We start from the raw sequence: 26049 nt of genomic DNA, 5'->3' as shown, positions 1-26049 counted from the left end.
CTTTCCTTGTGAACGAAAAGATACGGTCATGTGGGTTCATGAACACAACAAAGAACGTATAGAGCTTCTGGCATCACTTCTTGCCATCTAGTAAAAGGCAGGTCTTTTGCTTTTAAAGTCAAGAGGACCGTTTTCCAGATAGTGGCATTTTCCCTTTCGACTTGTCCATTCCCCATGAGATTGTAACTTGTAGTGCGGCTGGTAGCAATCCCTCTCTCATGCAGGTACTGCTGTACTTCTGTGCTCATGAATGCAGCTCCCCTGTCTGTGTTTATGTAGTTCGGGTACCCAAATATGCTGAAGATGGGTTGGAGGCATTTTATAACAGTGGCTGCTGATCCATCAGAACACGGGATTGCGAAGGGGAAATGGGAATATTCATCTATTATGTTTAGGAAATAGACATTTCTATTATTGGACAGGAGCAGGTCTTTAAAATCGAGGCTGAGGCACTCAGAAGGTTTGGTAGTTTTTGTCAGGGTGGCTTTGTCTGGCAGGTGAAATTGACGTTTGCATTCCGCACAGATGGGGCAGCTCTTGTTCACTGACTTCACCTCCTCTACCGAAAATGGGAGGTTTTGGGTTTTAAAGAAGTGAAACAGTCTAGTGACTCCTGGGTGGCCCAGCTCATTGTGCAAGCTCTGCAACTTCGACACATGGTTAAGGATGGCACCAGTGCCTCTGGACAGCGCATCCGGGGGTTTGTTGAGTCTCCCAGGACAGTATAGAATGTCATAGTTAAATGTAGACAATTCTATCCACCAGCACAGGATTTTGTAATTCTTAATTCTCCCCCTGTTCTGGTTATCGAACATAAAAGCCACAGACCGTTAGTCCGTGACAAGGGTGAAGTGTTTGCACGCCAGATAATGTCGCCAGTGCCTTACTGCTTCCTCCTTCTCTACTGCTGAGTGTCTTACCTCTGATCCCTGTAAAGTTCGCGAGAAAAAGGCCATCGGTCGTCCATCTTGGTTAAGGGTGGCTGCCAGAGCCACATCGGATGCACCTGTTTCTACTTGAAATGGAATTGACTCATCTATGGACAGCATGGTAGCTTTAGCGATATGGTCCCTAATGTCCCTGAATACTCTGGTGGCTGCTGGGCACAGAGAGAAAACTAAGGCTTTTATAAGTGGGTGGGCCCTGTCGGTGTAGTTGGGGACTCATTGGGCGTAGTAAACGAACAGTCCCAAACACCTTTTTAGTGCTTTCAGCATGTGTGGAACTGGGAGGTCTAGGAGAGGACGCATACGGGCTAGGTCTGGGCTGATTTCCCCATTCTGCACTATGTATCCCAGGATTGGCAACTTCCTGGTGCTAAAGATGCATTTGTCCCTGTTGTATGTTAGATTCCTTTCCTCAGCTGCCTGGAAGAAGCGTTTTAAATTTGTGTCATGATCCTCCTGAGAGTGTCCCACATGTGGGCAAGCCTTAAGGGCCTGGGTTGTCCTCACCAGTCACCTCCAGACACATAGCCACCAATCTTCCATTAGACTTTGAAGCCATGGTCATCTTTGACTACGAAGGACGAACAACAATATTGTCATGTAATGAAACAAGTGTGATGTTACACAAAATTTGCTGTAGTCTGAGAAAGGAGAGACAGACTCGCCATCAGCTGAAATTGTGAAATTGCCAGGTAGCTCTTACAGTCAGAGAAATAGAAGCAAAACAGTGTACCTACACCACCCCCCCCCCCCCCTCCAGAGCCAATGTGTCTCTTTGGATTCACCTCCAGAGCTCCTGCAGCTTCCGCAGCCACTTAGAGTCCAGTCCAAACCATCAGCAATCCGAGCTACCGATTCGAAACTCCAACACAATTAGGAAGTCTACAGCGCCCCTCGGCTCCCTCTCCCATCCCATTTCCGATACCTGGTACCCCTTCAGCCACTCTCGAGCTGGTCTCCAGCAGCCCACAGCAGTCCCCAGCTTACACTAAGTCCATCGACCACAGTCGCCAGCAGCCCGCAGCCTGCATGGGTTCCTCACCTCGAGCTGCCAACAGCTTGATGTTTAGACCATCCTGTTTTCGTGGTTAGCTATAATAAGAGAAAATTTGTGGTCTGCTTCTTCAAGAACAGTCACATTGAAGTTAGGCTACAACTTTGGGCTATTTGTTATAAAAAGTAGTTCAGAAATTAGGTTAAGTGAAACATTGAATCTTTTACAAATTTTAGAGATATTGAAGTTTGTGTTTGCTTTTTACTGGTCCCAAAGCACCAGGAGGAGCTGTAGTTTTTACTGGGTGCTGAATCCAGAAGGTTGGACTAATAATCCAGAAATTCTACTTTGGCTGGTAGTCATTCATAATGTGGAATTTGTAAAACATGCTCATGTAATTACCACAAAACTATTGCATTGTAGTGATACTCTTTCAGGTTCATTAATATCCTTCAAGGGGGGAACTCTACTCTCATAAATCCATGTTCCAGGATGCGCCAGTGTGATTGACTTTGAATTGAGATAGCAAGCCTTTTGTGTCACATCATTGCCACTACTTTAAAAGAAAGAAAATTAGACAGACTTTCCCCCACCCCAACATTGAAACCCAACTCTGAATGACAATGAAACCCAACTCTGAATTACAGAACATGTTCTGAGCAGTTAGCTGCCATTGCAGATGCTGATCCTTTCTCCATTCTTGAGGTGATCCAGGGGTCTGAATGGATTAGTGGTTCTCAACCTTTTTATTTCCACTCACATATGACTTTACTTAAAGTATACTTATGCCATAGGTGCTCTGCGATAAGTAAGGGATTGCTTAAGGTGATATGTGGATGGAAAGAAAAAGTTTGAAAACCACTATTTTAATCACATCTAATTGACTCATTATGTGCACGGCTTCATAGCTCCAAAGGAAATGGGCCAATGACAATTTTTCTCCAGCAAAATGTTTCAGTAATAATTGGGTCTAGAGCAGTGATTCTCAACCTTCCCTTCCCACTCACATACCATCTTAAGCAATCCCTTACTAATCACTGAGCATCAATAGCACAGGGATTACTTAAAGGGGTATGTGAGTGGAAAAATAAAGGTTGAGAACCACTGGTGTAGAGCCAGTGAAATGGACTGTTGCTAAGATAGGCGAATTGGAAAGGATTCATGTCGCTGCTCAAAAAGGAGCTGAATTGCTTCAAAAGCAGCTGTTCAAAACACATCATTACTGTTGATAAAACCAAAATATTGGAATAAAAGAAAAGAAAAGAAAAGAAGAAAAGAAAGAATTGGAAACAATACTCCACCTGCTGCAGGAGAGGGTATCAAAAGATCTCAACATCAAGGAAGGGCAAAGGCTGGATATTAAGTAGGATTGGATAACAAATGTTTTCAAGAGATCTGTGCCAGCTGACTCATCCAAAGAAAATGATCTGGATATGGGAACTTCAACACCAAAGCAAGGACGGATTGGAGGTAGAGCCCCAATGGGAATGTGATCCAGTTGCAAATGAAAGAGAACATATTTGGATCCGAGGGAATGACATAAGATACACAGTTCAGGATGATAGAAATGACCCAAGTGAAGAAATTATTTATGTCAGGGAAGCCATAAACATGCAATCGTCAACTCTTCACCAAGAAACAGGGAAATTTAAGGGGGCCTGCAGCTGAGGGACCAGTTCATGCAGTGGGCTGCTGGTGACCCGAGGTGAGGAACCCGTTGAAGCTGTGGGCTGCTGGAGAGTGCTGTCAGGAGACTTGAGCTGGGCTGCGGACAGCTGGAGACTGGCTCCAACTGCCTGGAGGAGTGCCGTGTATCAGAACTGGGGTGCGAGGAGGTGCCAAGGGTGCTGAAGGGTTCCTGACCACGTTGGAAGTTCAGACCTGGAGCTCGGGTTGCCAGTGGGGTGGACTAGACTCCATGTGGTTGCGGGGGGTTGGGGGGGGGGCTGCAGAAGTGCTGGAGGAGAATCTACGGACACTTGGTGGCTTTGGGGACACTCTCTTTTGCTTCTCTCTCTCTGAATGTAAGTCTGACTGTAAGACTATAAGAGATGCTTAAGCAATTCCTGCCAGTGGCAAATCTGCCTGACTTTGCAGGAGGCAAAAAAAGAAATTTAAAGTAATATGATACTGTTTTATGACTATGATAATAAGTTGAATTTAGATTTTGATCTTGAATCCAAAATCACATCCAAAAACTCATAAATAGTTGAGGGCTGGTCGTTAAATTGGGTGAACTGTTCCACAGACTAATCAGGATCCATCGGGAATGCCACAATCTGCAGTGTTCCCTTTAAATTGTCCATCATCTTGATTGGGAAATACATCTTCCATTCATTGATTATCATTGGATTTAGGTCACACTTCAACTGCACTGTCGAGGGATTGTAAAGGCTTAAAAAGGTGATTCACTGCTACCTTTTCAAGGGCCCGAAAGAGAGAGAAAAAAAAATAAGAACAAATAATCCTGAAAAGAACAGCAGAAGCAAAAAGTGCTAAGTAAAAAGAGAATGTTGGTCAAGAAACAATCACGTAGAGTTAATATTCCAATTATTTTCCATCCTTGATCCTGTTTCAGTCCACTGTTTTGTTCAATTGGAAATGAGTTGGGGAAATATCTCTGAAGATATGATGCAAATTTGTACCACGTCATTTATAAATTGAGAAGTCACCACATTGCTCCATTTTTTAAAAGTAGTCCCCAATTAAAAATTGTTCTTGACCTCTCTTTGCAAAAGGAGTAGATGAGATTTCTCCTCCTGAAAAATTGTGTCTATTACTTACAGTGGTTTAGTGCCTAATTTTAATGTTATTTTAATTCATTTCCCCAACACGACTTGTCACTATAGGAAATGAGAACATTTCAGCTTTGGCAGTCGGTACTTTTTGTGTCACTCAGTAAAGTATCACATGTTCTATTTGGTCAACAACATGGTTATTTTCTTACTTCAAAGTCTGAAATGTTCCATAATTGCATGGGAATTTTCATTTTGTTTCATTCACAAAACTGAAAGGGCATTTCATCCCAAAGCATGATCTGATTATCCTTGGTCTTGCAGTTTCCAAGGTTGTGGAGGAATGTGCAGATTTAGAATAACAAGACAATGATTTTTCTTCTACATTTTAGACCATAAGATACAGGAGCAGAAGTAGGCCATACAGGCCTCTCCGCCATTCAGTCATGAGCTGATCTATTCTCCCAATGAGCTCTACTCTCCTGCCTTCTCCCCATAACCTATAATTCCCTGATTATTCAGATAGCTATCAATCTCTGCCTTAAATGAACCAACAATCCATCCTTCGCAGCCACCTGTGGCACCAAATTCCAGAGGTTCACCACTCTCTGGCTAAAGAAATTTCTCTGCCCTACAATCATTAAGTTGTGCCCTCTTGTCCTTGATGGGACAAATACCTCGTGTAGTTGAGAAGAAGATAAGAAGAAGAGGAGCAGGAGTTCCCATCAAGTCTGCTCCACCATTTAATAAAATCATTGCTAATCTGGCTGTAAATTCAGCTCCACTTCCCCACATATTTCCCCAGAACTCTTCATTCCCCTGTTGTCAATATAGGAGAATAATGCAGCTCAACTTGAAATAAGTATTTGCTAAACATTTTCTGGGTTTGCATCGGGCCCTAAAATGCCTTTCAAAGGGGCACATCTTCTCTGTCCAGGCCATTCAACATCCAAAACACTTCTGTGAGTACCCCTGCCCCTGCCACACCCCCACATTCTTCTGAACTCCAAGGAGTATAGTTCAAGAGCAGTTAAACATTCCTCACCTGCTCATTCCTTCATTCCAGGAATAATTTTAGTAAATCTTCTCTGAACTGTCTCTAATGCCAGACATCCTTCCTCAAATAAGGAGCCTAAATTGTACCCCGCACCGCAAGTGAGGCCGCATCAGTGCCTTATAAACCCTCAACATCACATCCCTGCTCTTGTATCCTATTCTTCTACATATGAATGCCAACGTTGTATTCACCTTCTTCACCACTGACTCAATCTGGAGGTTAATGTTTAGGGTATCCTGTACAAGGACTCCCAACTCCCTTTGTACCAAATGTTGAATTATCTCCCTATCCAAAGAAATGTGTCTCCTTTTATTCCTTCTTCCAAAGGGCAGTTCTGTACACTTTCCAAAATTGTATTTCATTGTATTGTGTTAGCAAGAAGGAAATCTACAAAACAACTGTCAAAGGGCGACACGATTGGGATAATGGTTACTAGTGCCACTACAGTGCCAGCAACTCAGCTTCGAATCCACCATTGTCTACAAGGCGTTTGTGTGTTCTCCCTGTATCATACTTTGGGTTCCTCCAAGTGCTCCAGTTTCCTCCCAAATTCTAGACATACAGGTTTAATTGGTTAATTGGTCACATGGGTATATTTGGGCAGACTGGACTCATAGGCCAGAAGGACATGTTACCTTTCTCTATATCTAAATTTAAAATGCAAAATAAATTACACTGCACATCCCAGACCACATGTAACCAACAAAATGCCTTTGAAGTGCAGGACCCCCTTCCTTTTTAGACATTTTCCAGATGTTACAAGTACCTCATGTAGTTGAAAAGAAGATAAGAAGAAGAGGAGGAAGTGTTCCCGTCAAGCCTGCTCCACCATTTAATAAAATCATTGCTAATCTGGCTGTAAATTCAGCTCCACTTTCCCACATATTCCCCAGAACTCTTAATTCCCCTGTTGTCAATATAGGAGAATAATGCAGCTCAACTTGAAATAAGTATTTGCTAAACATTTTCTGGGTTTGCATCGGGCCCTCAAATGCCTTTCAAAGGGCCACAAACTTGTATAGAAGTGTTCCTTTGAAAGGTATTGGTAAATCAAATGGATATTCGCAGCCATCCAATATTTTTGAGATTCTTCCTGTTCATAGTGTATAGTTATTTTTTTCCCCAAATTCCAGATATTTAATTGAACAAATTTAAATTTCACAGCAGCTAGTTTGAGATTGTGAGTGCATATTTTTGGATTGGAGACTCTGATTACAGTCCCCTTAGTTAACTAGAGGGCTAGTACAATGAAGGATGAATTGAGACCCTCAAACAGCAGCAATATTCTGTTTTAGTGGTGGTTGAGAAATAACGACTGGTCAGTGGCATTACATTTAAAGCACATATGTATTTATTTAAAGAAACTCAAGCCGCAGATTGAAGCCATGCAATGTGCATGGGAATCTAATTCAAACCCAATCTACCTGCCAGGAATCTGAAATCAATGAGAACTAATCCCTGGAGGGGATACATTTCATGCAGTGCCATCAATCCAGTAACTTTTTCAACACACTGAGCTAGGTTAATAATACCTTTAAGCTATCCAAGAGGACAATTACAATAACCTTCATAATGTAACGTTATTTATTTATTGATTAGCTTCTGCTTATCAGCAAGTATGAATATACAGTTGATAATAAATATTTTAAAACTGAAAGAATGGTCTGACATTCTACTATTTTTTTCACAAAGGTATATATTTTGACACAAACACACCTTGGTCCTGTATTGCAGCATTTTTTTTTTAATATTTCCAAAAGACGCATTCATCAAAAAATAAAATTTGGAAAAGGAATGGTAACATAATCCTTGCTGACAAATATTTTACCCACCAGAACTTTCAGACTCAGAGAAATGTCAAGAACCAATAATTGCTTTCTGCAGTGTAATTGCTTCTCGTGCCCAAAAGAGAAAGAAGGTGGTGTTTTAATTCACTTATTTTTAATAAATTCAATCCACCCGTGAATAAATTCTGCTTAAATAAATCATGTAGCAATGGCAACAGAGAACTTTTATTGGAGCATCTGTTAAAAATTAGATGGGGTTCAACTAATTTAAAATTCTTAAAATGTGTGCACATTTCCAATGGAAAAATTGCTTTTTATAGAGCATCAGTAGCAGATTAGAAACACAGTATGGTGTCAGGAACATGCACTCTCTCTTGAGATGGGTAATGACAGCAAATGACTGTGACAGATATACTACAGTAAAGCACGAAAATCTGCTTTGAAGTAAAAACACAATGCTGGAGAAACTCAGCAGGTTAAACAGTGTACTTAATAAAGCAAAGATAAAGATATACAGCAAACATTTCGGGCTTGAGCCCTTCGTCAAGGTATTAACAAAATATAGTCAGGTGCTCGAACAAGAGAGAGGGGTGGGGGGAGAAGCACAGTCCCTAAGGGAGAAGGTTACAGATGGTAAACAGTGAGAGACAATCCCACTATAGATGGGGAGCAGAGAGAGAAACAATCCCACTACAGATGGGGAGCAGAGAAAGACAATCCCACTACAGCAGGGAAGCAGTGAGGGACAATCCCACTACAGATGGGGAGAAGAGAGGGACAATCCAACTACAGATGGAGACAGTGAGAGACAATCCCACTACAGATGGGGAGAAGAGAGGGACAATCCAACTACAGATGGAGACAGTGAGAGACAATCCCACTACAGATGGGGAGCAGAGAGAGAAAATCCCATTACAGATGGGGGTGAGTGAAAAACAATCCCAGTACAGATGGGAACAGTGAGAGACATTCCCACTAGAGAAGGGGAGCAGTGAAAGACAATCCCACTACAAATGGGGAGCAGAGAGAGATAGTCCCACTACAGACGGGGAGAAGTAAATAACAATCCCACTACAGTTAGGGACAGTGAAAGACAATCCCACTACAGATGGGAATAGTGCGAGAAAATCCCACTACAGATATGGAGCTTTGAGAGACAATAGTATAACAGATACGGAGCAGAGAGAGACAATGCCACTAAAGATGTGGAGCAGTGAAACACAATCCCACTACAGATGAGGACAGTGAGAGACAATCCCACTACAAATGGGGAGAAGTTAAAATCCCACTATAGATGGGAACAGTGAGAGAAATCCCACCACAGATGTGGAGTTGTGAGAAACAATCCCACTACAGATATGGAGCTGTGAGAGACAATCCCACTACAAATGGGGTGAGTGAAAAACAATCCCAGTACAGATGGGAACAGTGAGAGACAATCCCACTAGAGATAGGGAGCAATGAAAGACAATCCCACTACAAATGGGAAGCAGAGAGAGAAAATCCCACTACAGATGGGAATAGTGAGAGACAATCCCACTACAGACATGGAGCTTTGAGAGACAATACCATAACAGATATGGAGCAGAGAGACAATCCAACAACAATGTGAACAGTGAGAGACAATCCCACTACCAATGGCAGAAGTGAAATACAATCCCACTACACATGGGGATCAGAGAGAAATATCCTGCAATAGATGGGGAGCAGTGAAAAACAATCCCACTATAGATGGGGAGCAGAGAGAAAAATCCCACTACAGATGGGGACGGTGAGAGGAAATTCCAGTACAGATGGGAAGCAGAGAAAGACAATCCCACTACAGATGGGAACAGGGAGAGACAGTCCCACTGCAGATGGGGAGCAGTGAAAGACCATTCCACTACAGATGGGGACAGTGAGAGACAATCCCACTACAGATGGGGACAGTGAGAGACAATCCCACTACAGATAGGGAGCCCTGAGAGAGAGAGAGAGGTAACTCCAGTTCGATAGGCAGGAGGTAATAGGTTGACGTGGGAGGGCACTGCTCTCCATCTGCAATGGGATTACCTCTATCTCTCTCTCTATGAGGATTGGTAGATGCCAAATAACTGAATTTTCCAGTTGTTCAAGATTGTGTGGTGGCGCACCATTTTTAAAATTCCATTTTCTTTTACCAATTTTTTTTTGCTAGTTCCTTGAATTCCAAATAATGAGGATTTTACTATAGTTCAAAAAAGGTTGACCAGAAGGGTCCCAGATATGGGGGGAAACAAGAAAATGTACTTATGTAAATGTTGGAGAAATTCCAAGTCACATAGAATCCATAGAAGGTAAAAAAAAAAAGGTTGTTAATGTTTCAGGCCTGTGGCCTTCTTCAGGAATGCTGAAAATCAGAAAGATCCCAGAATTAAAAAGGTGGGGTTGGATGGAGGGGAGGTGAAGGGAGAGAAACACAGGCAAACAGGTATTAGATACAGGTGGGAGGTTAGAAGAGAAAGAAGTTGAGAAGGGTAGTTCTCTGATAAGAGAAGGAAGAGAAGGGGATGGGGAACTGGAGGAGCTGAGACAGGAGTAGGAGAAGGATTACCTCAGGTTCATTTGTGTGGCAGTTGATGCATCATCAATGACTCCAACAGATTGAAGTTGAGCAAGTTGATAGGCTACTTTTGCTATAGAACAAAGTGACGTCCATGCTGCTCGACTGTCCTGCACTGGGAAGGGGGCTGTGGAACAGTCACCTTTATTCAGGATCTTGTGAGAGGGGCAACAGGTATAGTCAGCCAAAGGATGTGCCCAAACAGATAAATATATACATACAATGGTTTACCTCAGCGGTGACCCAATTAAAGGGTCAGAGGAGTGTGGTTGGATGGTGTTTGGGGAGTTGAAGAATTCATGGTTATGTCTCATGGAATAAAAGAAAGTTGACTTCATGGTGTGCTGGAAGAAATGAGTGAGTGTATTCTTTATTTGTGAACTGGTATAAAGCAGGGCAGCTACAAGTGGTGACCACGACATGATCACTCTCTTACTCCTGCAAGAGGGGTAGGGAAAATGAGAGACTGGGGGAGGGGCGGGTTAATGGAAATTAATGGAAAAGGAGACTGTTAAGAGAAATTATAATGTATTCCTCCAATTTGCAGGTGGGCTCAACTTGGTAGTTTAACCTACGAGGAAAAGTTAAACAGATTGGGATTCATTGCATTGAAATTTAAGAGAATGAGAAATTATCTAAGTGAAACTTGGGGGGGTGGGTGTGCTGTCGGGGAAATCGGAGCAAGGATGTTGGTTCTGTGGAAGAGATTGAGTAAACTGTTGCTCCTTGGCGCCAGGAACCTTGATATCTCAGATTGAGTTCATGGCATTCTCAAGAGGGAGGGCGAGCAGCCAGATGTTGTGGTCCGTTTAGAGTCCAATGACATTAGTGGGAAGGATGAGGAGGTTCTGCAAGGAGAGTTCAGGGTGTTAGGCAACAGATTGAAGGGCAGATCCCCAAGGATTACAATCTCAGGATTGCTACACATGCCATGTGCAAGTAAGGTTAGGAATAGGAAGATAATGCAGCTTAAGACAAGGTGCAGGAGGGAGGGCTTATGATTTCTGGATCATTGGGCTCTCTTCTAAGGAAGTGATGGTTTACATCTGAACTGGAATGGGACTAATATCCTTACAGAAACGTTTGCTAGTGTTGCTTCAGGTAGTTTAAACTAGATTTTCAGGGGGATGGGAATCAAAGTGCCAGAGCAGATAGAGAAGTGAAGGGTGAAAAATATGTCAAAATTGTATGTACCTTAGAAGTCAACAGGTTGTATGTGATGGAAATTTTCTCAGATACATCTATTTTAATGCAAAGTGTATTGAAGGAAAGGCAGACAAGCTTAGAGCATGGATTGACAAAAGGAATTATGACATTGTGTAGTTGCAGGAGGGAGGGGACTGGCAGCTCAATGTTCCAGGCTTTCATTGCTTGATATATGATAGAATGGGGTAGATGAAAGGGGAAGCAGTGGCATTGTTCGTCATGGAAAATATCAAGCTATGCTTAGGCAGGACAGACCAGAGGGCTCTTCTACTGAGGTAATGTGGGTGGAAGCTGAGGAACAGGAAAGTTATGACCATACTCATGGGGTTGTAATATAGACTGTCAAATAGTCAACAAGAATTGGAGGAGCAAATCTGTAGAGAAATAGCAGACAGCTGCAAAAAACATAAGGTTGTGATTGTTGAAGATTTTAACTTTCCACATATTGACTGGGACTCCCATACTCTAAAAGGGGTGAGTGGCTTGGACTTTCTCACATGTGTTCAGGAAAGTTTCCTAAATCAATATATAGATTTCAGATTTCAGATCTATTGTCACAGTATATACATGACATCACATACAACCCTGAGATTCTTTTTTTTCAGTGGGCGATGGAGAATTAACACTTATTGGAGCCAAATGAGATGGAGGGGGGATCTTAAACAATTTATTTTCTTTGGTATTCATTAAGGAGAAGGATATTCAATTGTGCAAGGTAAAGGAAGCAGAGAAGGTCATTATGGAGAACATAGTGATTAAGAAAGAGGAAGTACTAGAGCTTTTGAAGCATATAAAGGTGGATAAGTCTCCAGGTCCCGGCAAGATTTTCCCCAGGACCTTGAGAGAAGTTAGTGAGAAAATAGCAGAGGCTCTGACAGTGAATTTTCAAATGTCATTAGAGATGGGTATAGTGCTGGAGAATTGGCATATAACACATATGGTTCCTTGTTTAAAAGGATTTGAGGAGCAAGCCTAGCAATTATTGGCCTGTTATTTTGATGTCTGTGGTAGGTAAATTAATGGAAAGTGTTCTTAGAAATAGTATATAAAAATATTAGGAGAGACAGGGTCTGATCAGGAACACACAACATGGATTTGTGTGTGGAAGGTCATGTTTACCAATCTTGATGAATTTTTTGAAGAGGTGACTAGGGATATTGATGAGGGTAGAGCAGTGGATGTTGTCTATATGGACCAGTAAGGCCTTCAATAAGGTTCCGCATGGAAGGTGAGTTAGGAAAGTTCAGACATTAGGTATTAATTTTGAGACAGTCAATTGGATTCAATAGTGGCTGGAAGGAAAATGCCAGAGAGTCGTAATGGATAACTCTTTGTCAAGTTGGAGGTCAGTGACAAATGGTGTGACTCCGGGATCTATAATGGGTCCATTGCTGTTTGTCATATACATTAATGATCTGGATGATGGGGTGATAAATTGGATTAGTAAATATGCAGATGATACTAAAATAGGTGGAATTGTGGATTATGAAGAAGGTTTTCAAAAATTGGAGAAGGATTTGGACTGCTTAGAAGAGTGGGCTGAAAGATGGCAGATAGAGTTTAATGCTGAGAAGTGTGAAGTGTTTCATTTTGGTAGGAATAAACAAAACAGGACATACGTAGTAAATGTGAGGGCATTGAGGAATGCAGTGGAGCAGAAAGATCAAGGAATGATGGTGCATCAAAGATCAAGGCATAATGATGCATCGTTCCCTGAAGGTAAAAGTTTGTGTTGGTAGGATGGTGAAGAAGGCTTTTGATGTGCTGGCCTTTATAAATCAATGCATAGAATACAAGAGTTGGGAAGTGATGTTGAGACTGTTCAAGGCATTGGTGAGGCCAAATTTAGAATACTGTGTGTAATTTTGGTCACCAAATTATAGGAAGGATATCAACAAGGTAGAAAGAGTGCAGAGAAGATTTACGGAAATGTAACCTGGGTTTCAGCATCTAGATTACAAAGAAAGATTGACAAAATTAGATTTTTATTCTTTGGACTGTAGAAGGTTGAGGGGGGGGGGGCGGATTTGATATTTAAGATTATGAGAGGGATAGATAGAGTTGATGTGGATAGGCATTTTCCATAGAGAGTAGAAGAGATTGAAACAAGAGGTCATGAGTGAAGAGCTAAGGGCAAAAGTTTAGAAGTAACATGAGAGGGAACTTCTTTACTCACAGATTGGTGGCTGTGTGGAATGAGCTTCCAGGAGATATAATGGCAGCAGGGTCAATTTTGTCATTTAAGAAAAAATTGGATAGGTGTATGGATGGGAGGGGAATGGAGGGTGATGGGCAAGGTACAGGTTAGAGGGACTAGTGAAGACGACTTAGTTCTGTGCAGACTAGAAGGGCCAAAATGCCTTGTTTCCATGCTGTAATTGTTATCTGGTTATTTATGGTAGTGCAAAAACAAAACTGTGCAAAGTGTACAGATCTAAATAAAGAAAGAACTGTGAACAGATAATGAAAGTAAATAAATTGACTGTGGAATACAACGAATAAAAAAAAAATCAAAGAAGTGCACAAGTGTGAGTCCTTAAATGAGTCCCTGATTGAGTTGGTTGTTGAGGAGTCTGATGGTGGAGGGGGAGATGCTGTTCCTGAATCTGGTGGTGCAGGTCTTGTGGCCCCTATATCTCCTTCCTGATGGCAGCAGCGAGAACAGAGTGTGTGCTGCGTGGTGTGGATACTTGATGATGGCTGCTGCTCTCCGACAGCAGAGATACCTGTAGATGTTCTCAATAGTGGGGAGGACTTTGGGTGTGATGTCCTGGACTGTGTCCATTACCTTTCAAGAGTATTGGTGTCCCCATACCAGGCTGTGATGCAGCTGGTCAGCACACTTTGCACTGCATATCTGAAGAAATTTGCCAGGGTTTCTGGTGTCATACTAAACCTGTGCAAACTCCTGAGGAAGCAGAGGTACCATATAGAGAGAGTGCAACACTAGATCTCCTTTTAGGGAGTGAGACAGGACAGGTGACAGAAGTATGTGTAAGGGAGTATTGTAATCCAGTGATCATCAGTTTCAAGTTCATCATGGAGAAGGATATGTCTAGGTCTTGGGTTGAGATTCTAAATTAGAGAAAGGCTAATTCTGAGGAAGTGAGAAAGGATCTAGAATTCATCGATTGGAATAAGTTGTTTATGGGCAAGGTAAGTGGAAGACCTTCAAAGGTGAAGTTTTGAGAGTACACTGTTTATATATTCCTGTCAGGATTAAAGGCAAGGTTAAAGTGCATATGGAAACTTGGTTTTCAAGGGATATTGAGGATCTGGTTCATAAGAAAAGAGGGGCATATAGCAGGTAAAGGCAACATGGAGCAAATGAGGTACTCGTGGAGAATAAAAATTCATGATAAACCTCAGGAAAAAGTTCAGGAAGGCCAAAAGAAGAAATGAGGTTACTTTGGCAATCAGTGTGAAGGAAAATCCTTAGGATTTCTATAGGTAAATTAAGAGCAAAATGTTAGTAAGGGACAGAATTGGTTGCCTTAAGGATCAGAATTGCCAGCTTTTTGTGGAGCAAAAAGAGATGATTTTTTAAAAAATCAGTATCCATCCAGGAAATGGGCGCAGAGTAGTGGGAAGTAAGGAAAACAAGCAGGAAGATCATGGAACCTATACAGATTAAAGAGGAGGAGGTGGTTGGTGTCTTAAAGTAAACAAGGGTGGATCAATCCCCAGGGCCTGACAAGATTTACCCTTGGAGCATGAAGGAAGGTAGTGTAGAAATTGCAGGGGCTTTGGCAGAAATATTTAAAATGTCCTTAGCAACAGGTGTGGTGCCTTTGGAGGGTAGCTCACATTGTTCTAAATACACAATATTGGAGAAACTTAGCAGCTCATGGCACGGTTGGCATAGGAGTTAGTGTATCAAATTTATAGTGCCAACAATCGGAACTAGGGTTCAAATTCCACGCAGACTGTAAGTAGTTTGTACATTCTCCATGTGTATACTTGGATTTTTCCTGGGGGCTCCAGTTTCCTCACAATGTTTGAAACACATCAGGTGTGTAGATTCATTGGCTGTTAATTGAGCGGCACGGACTTGTACGCCGCAATGGCCTGTTACCATGTTGTATGTATAAACATAATTAAAATTTTTATATTTAGGAAAAACAGTGTCCTTTATATTGCAAAATAAAATTACATAACTGATGTTTTGGGCTTGAGCCCTTATCATCAATTATGTAATTATTATTTGCTATATAAAGGACATTGTTTGACCTGATGAGTTTCTCCAGCATTGTGCTTTTGCTTCAACTACAGTGTCCGCAAATTTCCGTGTTTTACAACTCACGTGGCTCTGTTGTTTAAAAAAAAGCCCCAAAAGTAGCCCTGGAATTTATAAGCCGGTGAGCATGAAATCAGTAATAGGTGAATTATTAGAAGATATTCTAAGAGATCAGATATACAATTATTTGGATCGTCAACATGGTTTTGTGCGTGGTAAGTCATGTTTAACCAATCTTATAGAGTTTTTCAAGGAGGTTACCTAAGTTGAAAAAGGAAAGGCTGTGGATATTTTCTATATGGACTTTAATGAGGCCTTTGACAAGGTTCCGCATGGGAAGTTAGTCGGGAAGGTTCAGACGCTTGGTATTCATGGTGAAATGCATTTGACAATAGCCGGATGGCAGAGAATGGTTCTCAGACTGGAGGCCTGTGACTAGTGGTGGGCCTCGGGGATCGGTGCTGAGACCAATTGTTGTTTGTCATCGATATCAATGATCTGAAAAATAATGTGATAAATTAGATCATCAAGTTTGCAGATGACACTAAGATTGGAGGAGTTGTGGACAGCAAAGAAGGTTTTCAAAGTTTACAGAGGGATCTGGATCAGCTGGAAAAATGGGCTGAAAAATGGCTGATGGAATTTATGTGTGAGGTGTTGCATTTTGAAAGGACAAGCCAAGAAAGGACATACACAGAAAATGGTCAGGCACTGACGAGTGTTGTAGAAAAGAAGGATTTGAGAGTACAGATACGCAATTCCCTGAAAGTGATTTCACAGGTGGATAGGGTTAGGATTGGCCTTCATAAATCAAAGTATTGAGTATTGGAGTTGGGATATTATCGTAATGTTGTATAAGACATTGTTGAGGCCAAATTAGGAGTATTGTGTGCAGTTTAGGTCACCTAACTCAGGAAAGATATCAATAAGATAGTAAAAATGAAGAGAAGATTTATTTGGATGTTGCTCAGACTTCAGCTCCAGGTAAAGATTAAACAGGCTAGGATTTTATTCCCTGAATAAAGCATAGAAAAATGAGGGGAGGTTTGATAGAGGTGTTTAAATTATGAGGGGGTTAGACAGAGCAAATATAGATACGTTTTTTCAACTGAAGGTTGGTGAGATACAAACCAGAGGACATGGGTTAAGAGTGAAAGGGGAACATTTTAGTAGGTACATGAGGAGGTACTTCTTCACACAGAGAGTGGTGGGAGTATGGAACAAGCTGCCAACTGAAGAGGTGAATGCCGGCTCAGTTTTAACATTTAAAAAGAATTTGGACAGGTACATGGATAGGAGAGGTGTGGAGAACTATTGACTATGTGTTGGTCAGTGGGACTGGGCAGAAAAAATGTTCAGCACAGAGTAGAAGGGCCTTAAGTGCCTGTTTCTGTGCTGTAATATTCGATGGTTCTATGGGAAAAATCCAGAACTAGAAGGCATGGGATCAAGATATTGAATTATCCATTTAAAGGCAAAGGAAGAATTTCATCTTTCAAATGATGGTGATTTTGGAACACATTATCACAGAGTAAATACCTTGGATATTATTTGAGAGTACAATAAATATATCCGTAATCAATTAAGATGTCAAGTGTTATGGGGAAAGGACAGGAAGTATAAAGGATCAGCCATGATCCTATTGCATGTCAGAGGAGATTGCTGGGACTAAATGGTCTACTGTAAGTCCTATTTCCTGTGGTCTTATGTTAGCCTATTCAAAATTGAAAGTTCAGATTCATTTTCAGAGTACATGCATGACATCACATACAACCCTGAGATTCTTCTTCCTGTGGGAAAGGCAGAATTACCCCTTATTGGTAGTGCAAAAATAAAACTCTATACTTAAGAAGATATTTACTGCATGCATGTAAACAAATAAAGAAATGTTTCTCTGTGCAATACAGAGAGAAAAAAAAATCAATGTGCAAAAGGAAGAGTCCTTAAATGAGTCTCTGATTGAGTTTGTTGTTGAGGAGTCTAATGGTGGAGGGGTAACAATTATTCCTGAACCTGGTCGTGTGACTGCAGTGGCACCTACGCCTCTTCCCTGATGGTAGCAGCAAGAACTGAGCAAGCGCTGGGTTGTGTGCATCATTGATGTGGAGCTGCTGCCTGACGTGTGTCCTGGACTGTGTCCATTACCTTTTGCAGGACTTTACACTCAAGTGTATGTGTGTCCCCATATGACCGCTGGTCACCATATATCTGTAGAAATATGCCAGGGTTTCCGATGTCATGCCAAAGCTTCGCAAACTCCTGAGGAAGTCGAGGTGCTGACGTGATTTCATCATGGTGGCACTTGTGTGTTGGGTCCAGGAAAGGACTTCTGATAGAGTGACTCCCAAGAAGTTACATATGCTTACCCTCTTCACCTCTGATCTCCCAATGATCTCTCGATCGTAGACCTCTGTTTTTCCTTCCTGAAGGCAATGATCAGCTCCTTTGTTTTGGTGACATTGAATGTGAGGTTGTTGTTGGTGCCCCATTCAGCCAAATTTGAAATCACCCTCCTGTATGCTCATTCAATGCGGCATTTAATGTATCCCACTACCACGGTATCATCAGCGAATTTGTAATTGATGATGTTATACTGAGCCACACAGACATAGATCTATAGTGAGTATTAAGACCAAGATGATGAGTAACTTTCTTCACAATTTAAGATGGATCAAGCACAATAAGAATGGGGAACAAATGCTGGCCTTGTCAGTAATATTCAGCTCCCCTGAAAAAAAAAATTGAAAAAATTTTGTTCACTGGAAATGTTAAAAGTGAGGAATATCAGAAATTAGGCCACTTATCATCTGAACATCAAGCTGTTTGATATAAAAGGTCATATCGCCTGCAGCCAGTTCCAAATGAAAGCAATTTTTACATGAAATAGCATTGCTTTATATATGAATTGATGATAAGTGGCATTCACTCCAAAATGTACATTATTTTTCACATCCATGTTGCTAAATCTGAGGTGTCCCCTTCAAGCCCTTACCCTGTTCCTGCATTGTGAAAAGAAAGCTTGAGGTGTTTATCAACTCGCTCCCCGAGAGACAGAGAGACAGGAAGAGAGAGAGAGAGAGAGAAAGAGAGAGAGAGAGAGAGAGACAGAGAGAGAGAGAGAGAGAGAGAGAGTGAGTGAATGAAACTTCTTACCAAAAGCACAAGCCACTACTCTTCTTTTGGCTTTGGAAACACTGCCTTCTGCTATTTGCTTCACAATTTCAGTGATATTTTATTAAACATTTTAAACCAAGTCAATTTCACAATGGAAATGCAAATCATCTTGCATGCAGCAAAATCAAATGGAAGATTGACAGGATGAAAACAAACTGCATACTGTTGTGTGATCATTCAAAAATGATATTTAAAAGAGTTTTTTTTTCATATTTTACATTATTGTATCTTATCTTAGTTAATTCCTTACAAATGGATTCTATACAAGATGTCAGATTGGCAATTGTGCCACAGTAGTGATCAGTGAGGAGATACTGAATTTTGTGGGATCTCTCTCTTTACAACCTCATGGGCTACTGACAAAATCTGCCCTCCAAACGAAACAACTCTCAAGCAAGTCTTCATGCCATGATATCTCAGGTTGGTTGTATTTTGGTTTCAATTGTTTTCTCTGCCTTTAGATCATCAATACGTTAATCATATCAGGAAGATTTTTTTTACCATATATGCTCTTTTCACCAATATCTTTGGGTAGCAGGGACTGAAGAGTTTCACCTCTTGGTTTACAAACAGCTATCAAGCTCTTGAACTTACTTTTGTTAGACTAAATCATGGCATTAAAATGGATGTTACTTGACCTGCTGAGTTTTACAAGCACTTTTGTGTGTTGCAATGACCATGGACTTCTTCAACACAATAAAAGGATTATCTGCCCAATTGTAACACCATTTTTTTCTTTCACTTGTGGTAACTGCGAACATTTACCAGCTATCTTTTATACTTAGAATCGGGATCAGAATCAACTGTCATGAATAAGTCATGAAATTTGTTGTTTTGCGTCAGTGGTACAGTGCAAACATTGCTATAAATTACATTTCAAAAATATATAAATAGTGCAAGAATGTAGGAATGAAAGTGAGGTAGTGTCTGTGATGCATTTTCTATTCAGAAATCAGATGGCAGAGAGGAAGAAGCTGACCTTGTGCCTCTGGGTGTTCATCTTCAGGCTCTTGTCCCTCATTCCTGATGGTAGTGGTGTGGAGTGGGCATGGTCTGGGTGGTGGGGGTCCCTGAGGAAAGAAACTGTTTTCTTAAGATACCACCTCTTGTAGATGTCCTCAATGAAGTGAAGTCTGGTACCTGTAATCTTGCTGTTTATATCTCTTAATTTTTAAAAACAAAATTTTTTTTCACCCTATAAACCATACTGACCAAAATACACACAGACATTTTACTCTTGAATATATACAGTGTCATTTTCTCCCACTTTTCCCCCTCCCTCACCCCCCTTCCCATTTATTCAAAGTTGAATCTATAAAATACATTAAATCCGTTAAACAATGTCGTCACTTAATAAAAATAAACAAGAAATTTTTATCTTTTACTTTTATATCCTGAATCAGTTCATTTCATTGTTTTCTCCTTCTGTCATTTTAGGTGGTGGAGGTCCGTGGTAGGATTTCTCTATTGTATTTCATGTACAGTTCCCATATTTGTTTGAATATTGTGATGTTATTTCTTAAATTATATGTTATTTTTTCTAATGGAATACATTTATTCATTTCTATGTTTCATTGCTGTTTTCTCAAGTTGTCTTCTAATTTCCAGGTTGATATAATACATTTTTTTGCTACAGCTAGGGCTATCATAACAAATCTTTTTTGTGCTCCATCTAAATCGAGTCCAAATTCTTTATTTCTTATATTACTTAGAAGGAAGATCTCTAGGTTTTTTGGTATGTTGCTTTTTGTGATTTTATTTAATATCTGGTTTAGATCTTCCCAAAATTTTTTGACTTTCTCACATGTCCAAATTGCATATACTGTTGTTCCCATTTCCTTTTTACAGCAAAACATCTGTCTGATACTGTTGGGACCCATTTATTTAACTTTTGGGGTGTGATGTATAGCCTGTGTAACCAATTATATTGTATCATGCGTAACCTCGTGTTTATTGTATTTCTCATAGTTCCGGAGCATAGCTTTTCCAATGTTTCATTCTTTATCTTTATATTTAGATCTTGTTCCCATTTTTGTTTAGGTTTACAGTTTGTTTCCTCATTCTCTTTCTCTTGCAGTTTGATGTACATGTTTGTTATAAATTTTTTAATTATCATTGTGTCTGTAATCACATATTCAAAATTGCTTCCTTCTGGTAACCACAGACTGTTTCCCAATTTGTCCTTCAAGTTGGTGGTATGCAAACATTGTATCATGAGTCATATTATATTTGTCCTTCATTTGATCAAAAGATAATAATTTATTTCCCGAAAAACAACTTTCTATTCTTTTTATCCCTTTTCTCTCCCATTCTCTGAAGGAAAGGTTATTTATTGTGAAAGGGATTAGTTGATTTTGTGTCATTATTAATTTTGGTAGTTGATAATTTATTTTATTCCTTTCTACGTGAATCTTCTTCCAAATGTTGAGCAGATGGTGCAATACTGGTGAATTCCTACGTTGCACCAATTTTTCATCCCACTTATATAGTATATGTTCAGGTATCTTCTCCCCTATTTAATCTAGCTCTAATCTGCTCCAATCTTGTTTTTCCCTTGTTTGATAAAAATCTGATAGGTATCTTAATTGTGCTACTCTATAATAATTCTTAAAGTTTGGTAGTTGTAAGCTTCCTTGTTTGTACCATTCTGTTAATTTATCTAGTACTATCCTTGGTTTCCCCCCTTTCCATAAGAATTTCCTTATTTTTTTTTAGCTCCTTGAAGAACTTCTCTGTAAAGTGAATTGGTAATGATTGAAATAAGTATTGTATCCTTGGGAAGATGTCCATTTTAATACAATTTATCCTTCCTATCAGTGTTAGTGGTAAGTCTTTCCAATGCTCTAAGTTGTCTTGTAATTTTTTCATTAATAGCTGATAATTTAGTTTATATAGATGGCCGAGATTATTATTTAGTTGTACACCTAGGTATCGAATTGCTTGTGTTTGCCATCTAAATGGTGATTCTTTCTTAAACTTTGTTAAATCTGCATTAGTCATTGGCATTGCTTCACTTTTATTTGCGTTGATCTTGTACCCCGATACTTCTCCATATTCCTTTAATTTCTTATGTAATTTTTTAATTGATATTTCTGGTTCTGTTAAGTATATTATAACATCATCTGCAAATAGACTGATTTTATATTCCTTCTCTTTTAATTTCATCCCTCTTATTTTATTTTCTGTTCTTATCAGCTCTGCTAGTGGTTCTATATCTAACGCGAATAGTGAGGGAGATACTGGACATCCCTGCCTTGTTGATCTGCTTAATTTAAATTGTTTTGCTATATATATCCATTTACTGTCACTTTCACCAATAGTCCCTTATATATTACTTTAATCCAATTAATATTTTTCTCTGGTAGGTTGAATTTTTGTAGTACTTTGAATATATAATTCCATTCTACTCTGTCAAAGGCTTTCTCTGCGTCTAAAGCAACTGCTACTGTTGGAGTTTTGTTTCCTTGTACTGCATGGATTAAGTTAATGAATTTACAGATATTGTCTGTTGTTCGTCTTTTTTTAATAAATCCAGTTTGGTCTAGTTTTACTATTTTTGGTACTCTGTTGGCCAATCTATTTGCTAATAGTTTAGCTATGATCTTATAATCTGTGTTAAGTAGAGATATTGGTCTATATGATGCTGGTGTTAGTTGATGTTTCCCCATCTTTGGTATTACTGTAATTATTGCTGTTTTGCATGAATCTGGTATGTTTTGTGTTTTTTCAATCTGGTTCATTACTTCCAGGAGAGAAGGGATTAATAAGTCTTTAAATGTTTTATAGAATTCTATTGGGAGTCCATCCTCTCCCGGTGTTTTATTGTTCAGTAGTTTTTTTTAATATCTCCTGTATTTCTTCTATTTCAAATGGTTTTATTAATTTATTTTGCTCCTCTGTTCCTAATTTTGGTAGTTCGATTTTAGTTAGAAATTCATCTATTTTGTCTTCTTTCCCTTTGTTTTCAGTTTGATATAGTTGTTCGTAGAATTCCCTGAAGTTTTCGTTGATCTCCATTGGGTTATATATAATTTTTTGTCCTTTTTCCTTGATGCCAATACCGTTCTTTTAGCTTGTTCTGTCTTAAGCTGCCATGCTAGAATTTTGTGCATTTTTTCCCCTAGTTCATAATATTTCTGTTTTGTCTTCATTATGTTCTTCTCCACCTTATATGTTTGTAATGTTTCATATTTTATTTTCTTGTCTGTCAATTCTCTTCTTTTAGTTGTATCTTCCTTTATTGCTAATTCTTTTTCTGTATTTGTTATTTCCCTTTCCAATTGTTCTATTTCCCGATTGTAGTCCTTCTTCATCTTAGTTACATAACTTATTATCTGTCCTCTGATGAATGCTTTCATTGCATCCCATAGTATAAATTTATTTTTCACTGATTTCGTATTTATTTCAAAGTACATTTTAATTTGTCGCTCAATTAATTCTCTAAAATCCTGTCTTTTAAGTAGCATGGAGTTTAATCTCCATCTATACGTTCTCGGTGGGATGTCCTCCAGCTCTATTGCCAATAACAGGGGTGAGTGATCTGATAACAATCTAGCTTTATATTCTGTTTTCTTAACTCTTCCTTGAATGTGGGCTGATCACAGGAATAGGTCTATCCTTGAATATGTTTTATGTCTACCCAAATAATATGAATATTCCTTTTCCTTTAGGTGTTGTTTCCTCCATTTATCTAAAAGTTGCATTTCCTACATCGATTTAATTATAAATTTGGTTACTTTGTTCTTTCTGTTAGTCTTTTTTTCTAGTTTTATCCATGTTTGAGTCCAAATTAAGGATAACATCCCCTCCTATTAGTATATTCCCTTGCGTATCTGCGATCTTCAAAAAGATATCTTGCATAAATTTTTGATCTTCTTCATTAGGTGCGTATACATTGAGCAAATTCCAAAATTCTGAATATATCTGACATTTTATCATTACATACATCCCTGCTGGATCTATTATTTCCTCTTCTATTTTAATTGGTACATTTTTATTGATTAATATAGCTACTCCTCTGGCTTTTGAATTATATGATGCTGCTGTTACATGTCCTATCCAATCTCTCTTTAATTTCTTGTGTTCCACTTCAGATAGATATGTTTCTTGCAAGAATGCAAGAATATTCTTGTAAGAATATTCAGAAGAGACAGAGGTAGAGGACACAGATCCTGGAGTGGACTCAGAAGAAGAGGAGGGAGAACATCAAACTCTACACAGAGAAATGGAAGATGAAGGGAAGGGAAAATACATGGATATTTTTTTTTAAAGAATATATGGAAACATTAAAAGAATCGCTGACACAAGAACTCAGTGAAATAAAAAGAAGAATAGAAGGTACAGAAGAAAAAGTGAATAGATTAGAAATGGTCATGACAGAAAAAGGGAAAAGAGTAGACAAGATGGAAGTACAAGAAACAGCCTTAGAAATGGAAGTAGATGACTTAAAAAAGAAATGAGAAGAATCTGATAAAAAAGTTAAAGAAACACAGGATAAATCTTCATCCGCGAAGCCAAGCCAAAGAAGAAGAATAATAGGAGAAACAACATAAAGATAGTGGGCCTTAAGGAAGATGAAGAAGGCAAAACTATGAAAGAATTTATAGAAGAATGGATCCCCAGGGTCCTAGGAATGCCAGAATTACAGGAAGGAATGGAAATAGAAAGGGCACTCAGAACATTAGCCCCAAAACCACAACCACAACAAAAACCAAGATCCATTCTGGTAAAATTCCTAAGAGATACGACAAGAGAAAATATATTGGAGTAGGCAATGAAAAAAATAAGAGAAGACAAAAAAACCACTGGAATACAAAGGTCAATTTTTTTTTCTATCCAGACATAAGTTTTGAACTCCTGAAGAAGAGGAAGGAGTTTAATGCAGCAAAATCGACCCTATGGAAAAAAGGTTATAAATTTATGTTAAAATATCCAGCAATACTTAAAATACTTATCCCAGGGCAGCAAAGCAAACTGTTCTCAGATCTGGGAAAAGCATGAAAATTTGCAGAACACCTACAAAACAGACAGAGAGATGAAGAGATGTAACAAGAATAAAAATGACAACAAACTATATATAAAGAAGAAGAATAAAGTATAAGTAAGAACTAAGAAGAGAAAGAAAGGGAAGAAAGGAAATAAGGGGGGATTTAAGAGAGTGAGCTTTGTGAAATATAAAGATTAAAATCTTTTCAGGGGGCTGGCTGGGGAAGAATAACAGTCACTGCGAAATCAGTTGATGCTTGCGAGCGGGTTCGCAAATCCAAATGGAGAGGCGAGATGTGGTTGACCGACAAGGGACAAAGGGCAACTCAGAGAGGGGGGGGGGACTATTGGGGTTAAAGGAATTTTAGATGTGGGAATAGTGGAAATATTTAATGTTTTAGAAATGTTGTCTTATAATGTGTTCAAAAAAAGAAAACAGAAATGGATACGAAGGGAAGGTGGTGATGAGGAAACAGAAAGGAAAGATAAACAAAGTATGAAATGGCCATGTTGAACTATATGGCTTTAAATATTAACAGAATACATAACCAAATCAAAAGGAAGAAGCTGTTAAATTTACTGAAGAAAGAAAAAATTCATATAGCATTCGTGCAAGAAATATATCTCTTAATTTAATATCTACTATTGGAGTTATTTTTTTTAGTGAAGAACCTGTTTGACTACAGCAAGTATTATTTTTCATGCATATGTACATTGAATATGTATTTGACAATATACTCACTGTCATTCGAAGAAACTCTCGTTTGACAGATTCTTTGTTTAAATAGACTCAAGTTGGGTGCATGTAGCTTGAAAGGGAATGATAGAAAATATTTGTAAATGAAATTATGTTCATGTAATGTTACTAAAAATCATGTTGGAATGGTTAGTGTTGGTGTGACTCAGAAGTTGTAAAGATTCCATTATTGTCACATAAAACTACATTTAGAATGTAACCTATATGGAATTCTTCGGTAAGGAAGACAGAAATTCACCACTTTGTCAAGCATCACAGAAATGATGCCCTAGCAAGAAACAAACTAGCAACCCCTGATTTACAAGTCCAGTGCTCTAACCACGGAGCTATCGAAGCCTCTCATTGAGCTATTGGTCGATATCGAGCTATCGGAGCCTCTCACCACAGTGGTTACCACCGTGCTGTCACCACGCCAGCAACCCTGCTTCAAATCTGGTGTTGCCTGCAAGGAATTTGTATGTCTCCCTGTGACTACATGGGTTTCCTCCGGGTGCTCCAGCATTCCCCACATTCCAACGATGTAAGGGTTAGAAGGTTAATTGGTCACATCGATGTAATTGGGTGATGCTGGCTCATAGACAGTAACCAT

At 39.4% G+C, this 26049-nt stretch overlaps 1 long non-coding RNA gene across 2 annotated transcripts in view; it reads right to left on the bottom strand.

Annotated features, from left to right (window-relative positions):
- Nucleotides 1-25501, bottom strand: part of LOC138745239 (uncharacterized) — a 46123-nt gene extending 20622 nt beyond the window's left edge. The window contains exons 1-3 of one of the 2 annotated variants that reach the window (XR_011346163.1): nt 25446-25501; nt 19698-19788; nt 18108-18272 (exon numbers count right to left, since the gene is read on the bottom strand). This is a non-coding gene — a long non-coding RNA (uncharacterized lncRNA). Of the gene's footprint in view, nt 1-18107; nt 18273-19697; nt 19789-25445 lie in introns of those variants that run through there. The other variant, XR_011346124.1, reaches the window with a different exon arrangement.
- Between the last annotated feature and the right edge of the window lie 548 nt (nt 25502-26049).

This window comes from Narcine bancroftii, chromosome 1 (assembly GCF_036971445.1).
Source record: "Narcine bancroftii isolate sNarBan1 chromosome 1, sNarBan1.hap1, whole genome shotgun sequence".
NCBI lineage: Eukaryota > Metazoa > Chordata > Chondrichthyes > Torpediniformes > Narcinidae > Narcine > Narcine bancroftii.
This window is presented reverse-complemented; position numbering and strand designations above follow the sequence as displayed.